An 8,937-nucleotide genomic window follows, 5' to 3' on the forward strand; every position below is an offset into this window, starting at 1 on the left:
ACGTTGGACAGTCAAAAAGACATAGACGCATGTAACCTCACATTGGATCTTCGTCTGTCCAAAGTGGAACTGGCCATGGAATCTCTACACGAGCATCGCCTTGCCCTCACTAAAGATAAATCTACAAAAACAAAGACATCAAAAGGCAAGAAAACCTCACACAGTGGGAGCTCCAACGTCTCTGAAATGTCAAGTCTTGCACGGAAGAAGCGTGCCAAAGCAGAGGCTACCAGAACTCAGATAGCCTTTGCTGAAAAACAGGCCTTGCTCCTAAAGCAGGAGGCAATGATAGAAGAACAGACTCTTTTCAAGCAAAATGAAATAAAGGCCGAGGCGGAACAAGAAGCCATCAGAGCAGATCAAGAAGCCACAAGCAGAAAAGCTGAGGCGGAGCAAGAAGCCATACGTAGACATGCTGAGGCTGCACACCAGAAAGCTGAAATGAAACAAGAGGCCATACGTAGAAATGCTGAGGCTGCACACCAGAAAGCTGAAATGAACCGTGAGGCCATAAGCAGGAAAACTTTAATGGAACAGGAGGCTGCACGTGCAACACGAGAAAAAGCCGAAATTAAAGCTGCTATGAACATTCTAGAAGCACAAAGAGAAGCTGCAGCCGCAGAAGCCGAGGCTCGTGTCCTGGAATACGATGACAGCCAAGCGTTTAGCGATCTCCCTGACGAAAAGGAAGACCCGCTCCAGCGTGTGCAAGATTTCGTCAATAAACTTCCTGTATCAACTGCTGTAAAGGAAGTAACAGGACCTGTTAAAAAACAAATCCTGTTAAGATTGAGCTGAGTCATGAAGCACCAGCGTTCGTGCCATCCGTGGCACTGAACTTGCCATCCGTGGCACTGGACTTGCCATCACAAACACCTGATGTCTTGCCTACACATTCTAAGTCACCAGAAGTTGATGTATTCCCAGATCTGGGAACACTAACTGGCATAGGAAAACAGGGCGTTTCAGAAAAGATCCTTGTCTTACACCCAAAACAAGGTGTTATAGAAGAGATCCCTGTCTTACACCAAAAAGAAGGCGTTATAAAAGAGACCCCTGTTGCACACCAGCAACATATCAATCCAACGTCGGAGATAACTAGATTTCTTCTACGCAAAGACCTATTATTCTCCAGGCTAACAAATTTTAATGCTAGGCAGAATCCTTCCATACATGGAAATCTAGCTTCAAAAACGTCATAGACGAATTACAAGTTTCTGACTCGGAACAAATAGACTTACTGATTAAGTGGCTAGGGCCAGAGTCTGGTAAACATGCCATACGTATTAGGGCATCAAATGCTAACAACCCTACTAGAGGCCTACAGAGGTTATGGCAAAGACTAGATGAGCGATATGGTGCTCCAGAAATGTTGGAAGCCTCTCAGGAGTAAACTTGACAAATTCCCAACCTTGACAAAAAAGGACAACGCACGTCTCTATGAACTGTCTGACATTCTATCAGAAATAGAATACCACAAGGAAAATCCCAAGCTGGGATGTCTGCTAGCTTATTTTGATTCACCGACCGGAATAAACCCTGCCTTTTAAAAACTACCCTATGGACTTCAGGAAAAGTGGATTACAAGGGCGTCTAGATACAAATCTAACCACGGCGTTGCCTTTCCTCCTTTACATAGTTATATGCATTCATCAGTGAAATCAGTAGAATTAAAAATGATCCTGGATTCATTTTTGGGTCAAGAGTCACACCAAGTACGAAAGGTGCTGCGCCAAGGTTCACACCTCAGCCTGGAACAAAAATACACGTTTACAAAACTGCGGTCGAACAACGATCTGGAGAGACTGCACAGCAACAAAATCTGTGCATAATACACAATACCGAACATTCGCTAAATGAATGTCGTGGGTTCAGAGCTAAAACTATAGAGGAACGCAAGGAACTGTTGAGGCAAAATAATCTTTGTTACAAATGCTGTGATTCGACTATGCACAGAAGTCGTGATTGCAACGCGAGTATCAGTTGCAATGAATGCGGAAGTAAACACCACACCACAGCATTACACACAAATCGAGCGTACCAACCCAAAGGTGCACCGCCTTCACCGCCTACATCAGTCGACGGCGGGGAGCAACTTGAGTTAGCTGAAACCAAGCTAACCTCTGTTAGTTCAACTTGCACAAGTATCTCCAAAGACGGCAACAGTAGTAAATCTTGTGCCAAGATACTTCCTGTGAATGTCTTTCACAAAAATAATCAGGACAAAGTAATTCGCATGTATGCAATTATTGACGACCAAAGCAACCGGTCTCTCGTGGCTCCTGAATTCTTCAGCCTATTCAACGTACAGGCAGAAACAAAAGACTATTTGTTATCCACATGCTCCGGCAGTAAGGTTACTTCCGGTAAACAAGGAAACGGCTTTGTCGTGAAGTTTGTACAAGACAATACTAAATTCAATCTGCCTGAACTGATTGAATGCGTTAACATTCCCAATAATCGGAACGAAATTGCTACACCTGAGGATATATTGCAATATCAACACTTGCAAAAACTACAAAAACATATTCTTCCGATTGATGGAAAAAGCAAAATCCAAATTCATTGGAAGAGACCTTATAGAGGCACATCATGTTCTTGATCAACGTCTAGGATCACCAAAGGCTCCATTTGCGCAAAAGTTAAACCTGGGTTGGATTATTGTTGGAGAAATACGCTCCGATAAGCAACATGTTTACCTGAACTCACTACAAAGGAAACAAATCCAACTTGCAGTGTTGTGAAACCACACACAAAGAAATTACCTGAGTGTAATAAAACCAACACCCAGTCAAATGAAATTCAAACTGATTCGTTCAAACATTATCCCCGTTTACATGGGCAACCGAAAACGAAATCAGCGACTTCAATCGTCAGATTTGCAGAAGCCGAAAAGTTCACTTCGAAAGCAACGCCACCAAAAGTGAATGCCGACAAAGAAAAGTACATCCGAAAACATTCAATTCCCAAGGAAAGCTTCAATTCGCCTTTGGATACACAAGGACAAAAGGAAAGCAGAATACACAATTTCGACTTAAGTCACCGAGAAAAGGAACATAGCACCTACTGGTCTATTGTATGCCATAAACGTAAAGGAAAGCGTCCGTTTCGCAAGACATCCTCATTGGACGAAAGGAGTTTATTCCATCAGAACTATAGCCCTTGAATTGGATCTTAGATCGCCGCAATCTCGTCGGAAACACCGCCTTATCTAGAATAGAAGCTGTGTAATACCCAGCCTCCCGCTGGACTACTTCTAAGTGGAAATTTGGACTGTTGTTATATATATATAACATTTTATTTGTTTTTTATAATGGAATAGTGATGTCAGATAAACCTCAGACGGGGAGTGTTCTGACACTCATTCGTCATTTATTTTTCATGTGATCATCATTTTATATTATTAACGTTTCATTGCGTATATCGCTTTATGTGCGCCAGTTTTAGGAGTTTTATACAGGACAGTGCAGGAATCCGTGTTACTTTCCCCTCTCTTCTGAGTGACGAAAACTGCTCAGCGAGTCGTGTGCACAACTACAAGGAATATTCATCGGACACGTTGTCCAAAGGAACAATTCGTGGCTAACCACAGCGTGAGTTACATTTAAAACATTACAAATCATGTCTTTACATCAGTGATGAACTGTTTTAATATATTTTCCTATGTTATAAAGAAACTATGAACATTTAACCGTTCAAACTGTTCGTATCTGCGATAACACAATTGAATTCAAGACAGAACCCGACGTGTGCAAGAATATTCATCTATTTATCATTATAAAGAACATTAACAGCTTTATATATCTACGAACTGTTTTATATCCGTATTTTAATGGACTTTAATTATCATTGAACACATTGTAAAATTGTATTTATATTTGTATTTTCAGTTTTTCACCATTTGGATTGGTAGTGAAATAAAAGTCAGCTCCTGATTGTTTTATCTTTACTTAAACCCAGTCATCTTGGTTACACTCACTGGTCCGGCCAGTACAATAAGGTTTGGACAAGTACTGTTAAAGAGGGGACCCAGTGATAGACCCTATCAAACGTCCTCTGCATGTTACTCTAGCCGATTTCTATCATCATAACCATGATAAAGGCATTAAAGAAACGTTAGCCAGTGTGTACTGCAAGTATTTTTTGTTTACTATTAAATAAATAACATTACATCTTTAAATGCACTTTTCTTTCTTGTCAGAGCACTTAAATCAATTTGTGCATGAATTAAATAGGGCAACCTTAATATAGTGTCAGCTCTCTGTCATAACGGCCACTCAAGTAGTCAACCATGGAATTATTCCTGATTATGTATTATACATGTAGTATTATACAGAAATTAACTTGAAAAGAGCGACTTGTCATATATCAAAGAAGACTTCTTTCGTCTTTTTCTGACTGTACATATAATACTGCAACCGGAGTTCATTTTTTAAAACTTTAATGGTCCGGAAGAACACACACCTAAATTATATATCGATGGAAAGAGGACAACGTGTACAATAAGAAAAGTTGGGTCGTAAAAATCCAGAGTGGTCACAATTTTGTGAAATTGAGGTCAAAGGTCAGACCTAAAAATATCAATATTTCATACACAAGAACAAAAAGGAGAAATATTCTGATATTTATTCAATAGAATGCTACAAAAACGATTGAATCATAAGCATATGCTCTAAACGATGTTAAAACGACAAATTTGACTAATTATATGAAGAGCTGCCATTACAAAATGGCGTTGATTTGGAACCTTCTGATTTTTTTCCATTTAAGACATAGCAAAAGAACAAGTGGCCTTGACCTTTTCACATCCATAAACTTTCATATTGTGTATAGTATTTCACTATAGTATATTACAGAATTATTTTCTAAAGTATAAAACACCAGTTTGTCAAATTATTTCAATATTTTTTCTATCTAAAAAACTAAATTCAAGCGCTGAAACAGTGTTTTTAATTTTGCATCTTAAAGGTTAATATGTATTTTGTGAAAATTAGTATAATCTAGTTATAGATAAATACATATTGTGTATTCGCAAAGTCTGGACAGAGCAGTAATAACACAAAATATACTATAGTCACCCGAGGCGAATGCGAGGTTTAAAAAAAATTGAGTGTAAAACAAAGTCAGTTTGGTGCATGAACATTTTTTTAGTAGGATAATCCTGGTAAAAAATTTAACTCATTGATTTTTTAAGGGAAGGATGAAAAATTATACAATGCAATGCCAATTTTCTAATGTTGTAATTCAAATTCAGTCATGATCCTTATATAACTTTTAAAAGCGACACACAATAGCTCAAGTGTTCATAAAATAGGGAAATGAATTAATCTCTTAGTCATCATATGCCGATTCAGTACGCGTATTAGCATTACAAGACACTTCCCTTTTTTATAAGAACAAGTTCGGCGCAGGACAGAGTTTGTTCAAAGCAAACACAGTTTTTTTTAGTACAAATGCTATCTGGAGCGTAAATACCGTCATGATTTGGTCAAACTCGTCAGATATAGTCTTCACTTTGCATAGGAAACACAAAAGAAATGTGAGTACAAAGTTTCGATCAATGTTCTTGACCCATATTCCCATATGCATATGCATGATGTATCTGCACTGCCAGTCCCAAATGTAAAGGGGCAAATGTTGCTACAGAAACGATTGATTTTGTAATAGCCATACATTTACGAATTTTTGTTATCTTTAGGGACAATATACGGTTCAGAAGCGCCTTTGTGTTATTTTTCATCGATTAACTATCAAATGAACTTTTGAGCCTAGGCTCTGTGTTGAAGACCGGACCGTGACCTATAATGGTTTACTTTTATAAATTGTGACTTGGATGGTGTGTTGTATCATTAGCACTCATACCACATCTTCCTATATCTATTAACAAGCTATGCGGGCATCATTTCCATAGAAATACCAAAACGAGGACATAGCTCATAAGACCACTGGTGGCAGGATGAAGTAATTGTTCTTCTTTTAATGTATCCTTGATATTTTCAGACACACCTTGGTGTAATTCTGAAAATCTTAATATAGACTTCAATTTTTCCTGCAGCAGATATGGCATCCCCTAAATTGAGTTCAGAGCTAAACTCTATAATTCATATCCCTTGGCCCCACTGTGTCTGAATTGTAAGGTGTCACAATATCTAGTTAGTTCTGGAGTTTGGCAGTTTGGTAAGCATCAGAGACAATCTTGGGTAAAATTGATCGGTATATATAGAGGATGTGCTACATGAGAAAGGCTTTTTCTTATGGAAAAACAAATCACATCACTAACAATCGTTATTAATGAACTGACAGCAAGTTCAAATTCTATTTTTTCAGTGACTGTTTTACTTAATTGCACAGGTGTTGACTTCAATAAGTACTTGGTTATGCATGGATAAATGATTACTCACATTAATAAGCACAACTTAAAAGACTGTTAACACGTTTAGAGGACTCAGTTTTGCGTAGTTTTCTGTTTTTTTTAAAGGTTTTTCTTTTACACAAAAACCCTGTTTTCATATCCAAACTACAAGGAAGAAACTGAGCTCGAGATCGTATAAAAGTGTCAGGTTGTGAGGTTACATGTTGATCAGTTTGATCACATATATGGATTTCTGTTGTTTCTAATTTAAAGTTCCCCAAGGGTGACTAGGGAAACGAAATATGGTCACTTGGTCTTCCCCCGACCGGTAGTAAAACGAAGTTGGGCGTCCGTTTGGCTGTGCGGGATGTATCAAGTTCGCAGTCACGTCCGGTCAGAATGGGGACGTTAACTCCGCTGCCTCGTGTAAAGGAAGTGTCACGTTCTTTGCACGTTAAAAACCTTTGCATCAACTCTTTAAGGGGTCCGTAGGTGGCATGTTGCAATGGAAAATTTCTGTCCCAATCCAATATCCCATCATTTTCCAGTGGCAGTCTAAATTTTCCCGATCATCATCCCGAATGGCCTCTATTATGACAAAACCTACCTATTGTTTTTATTGTTAGCTTGTTCTCGTCCTGAACATGCATGAAATATTTGCCACTGGACTTTAAGCAACCAACAATCAATCAATTTAATTTAAAGACGCACCAATTTTACCTTCTGGTGTAAGTCTCATAAGGCAGCAACCATTTGATTTTCTGGGGGGGGTGGGGGGGTGGGGGGGGGGGGGGGGGGGGGGGGCTATGGTTTTTTTTGGAAAAAAAAGTTTGTTTCCAGTTTTTGGAGAAAAAAATAGTTTGTTTTTGATTCTGAGAAAAAAAAATTGTTTTAGTTTCACCTTCAGCTGCCACTATATGTAATGCTAAAATTGAAAGAAAAAAAATTGTTTTCGACTTGTCGCGAAAAAAATAGATTGTTTTTCGCCGCAGAATTTGTCCAGAAAAAAAAAACATACCCCCCCCCCCCCCCCCTCAATAGTACTTTTCCCCCGACCACTTGCATGCATATTAATTGCTCTGAGGTTAAACATTGACATACAATGTATTTTCACACAATGTCAACTATAGTCATTATCCGGAAAAACCTCTTATCCGAAGGATTTGGTTAACTTTTATATAATTAAAAGTCAAAATTTTATTAACAAAAATATAACTTATTTACAGAAAATACACGAAAGAACTACTATATATATTCAAATCACTCAAAAATAAATTAACGTCTTCTACAAAATCTACATAATCACATCGAAACTATCAAATTGATTGTGAATGAAAAAATAAATGGTGGAGCTGATTGACGGATAGGAAATTTCCGTAATTAAAAAAGGTACAAATGATGTTTTTATTTTTGAGTTTTTGACAAAATTGTTTGGAATTTGCCCAACAAAATTTGCATGCAGTATCGCAATAATATGTTGTGTCCTCTCAAATGTCAAATACTGTTTTTGAATCATATGTTTTCTCATTTTTAAAGAAAAACGCGTTAAATTTCTATCTAAAAAACAGCCAACTTTAAGTTTGAAAGTTTTACTTGGAGATGGTATAATATTTATGTCTTCATCATTCCGATGATCCTTGATGATATGTGCATAGAAAATATTTACGAAAATAGCGGGAAATTTAACCAAAAAATATATTTTTGGATTTTAAGGTAACTACCCAAAACCGTAAATTGAGGGGTACCCCCATTAAAGGGATAAAATACAAAAATGTGACCATAGAAACTTTTTACGACACGACGGAAATTAAAATATAGATATTATTCTATCATTTAAAACAATTTGCAGCCGTGTGTTATTCTGGACCATTAAACTCGTTAACTAAGCGTCTTTTTCGATGTCAGTTGCAGTGCTAATAGGAGGTAAGTAACAACAGTTTACATCAAGAATTAAAACAAAAGTCGTACTTTTCTGTTTGTAACTTTAATACTTGCTAGGTCTAAACTGTGGCGTCTAGATATTTATCAATAAATTTCTTTGTGAACATAACTAAAATGTTTAATGTCTAACAGTAGATACTTTTTGTACAATTTTGCCTTGTATTGACTTTATAGCGCACAATTACAAATATACATGTAAAACACTGACTTTTGTCTATCAAGATAAGAAATAAATAATTGCTTACCGGGACATTAACATCATTTGATCTTTGGTGAACTGAGCTGTCTCATTCGATTGACAATCATACCACACATCTTTACTTTTATGTCTTAACTCCAAATTTGGTATAAAAACTATTTGTTTTACATGTTCTATGTATGGACTGTTGGTTTCATGTGATAATATTTATCGACCTGCTAGGCTGCATGGGTTTTGATGATCATGGATGACATACATTCATCGATTGTGCATGTAGACTACTAGTTTTTAAAAACTTCATTTGATATAGTTGTCTCATTACAATCATATCCCATATCTCCTTGCTTATCTTACTTCACATCCTCATAGACATTAATCACACAGATTTATATGAAAAACTGGATTAATAAAGTCAGTGACAAGAAAGAGAATAGTCAATATACCC

The 8,937-nt window shown here is 37.3% G+C and overlaps 1 long non-coding RNA gene across 1 annotated transcript; it reads left to right on the plus strand.

Annotated features, from left to right (window-relative positions):
- The first annotated feature begins 3,394 nt into the window (after nt 1-3,394).
- LOC139527579 (uncharacterized) lies at nt 3,395-4,001 on the plus strand. The gene is made up of 2 exons (XR_011665386.1): nt 3,395-3,593; nt 3,891-4,001. It is a non-coding gene; the product is annotated as an uncharacterized lncRNA (long non-coding RNA).
- The last annotated feature ends 4,936 nt before the right edge of the window (nt 4,002-8,937 follow it).

The sequence above is a fragment of the Mytilus edulis genome, chromosome 6 (assembly GCF_963676685.1).
Source record: "Mytilus edulis chromosome 6, xbMytEdul2.2, whole genome shotgun sequence".
Classification (NCBI taxonomy): domain Eukaryota; kingdom Metazoa; phylum Mollusca; class Bivalvia; order Mytilida; family Mytilidae; genus Mytilus; species Mytilus edulis.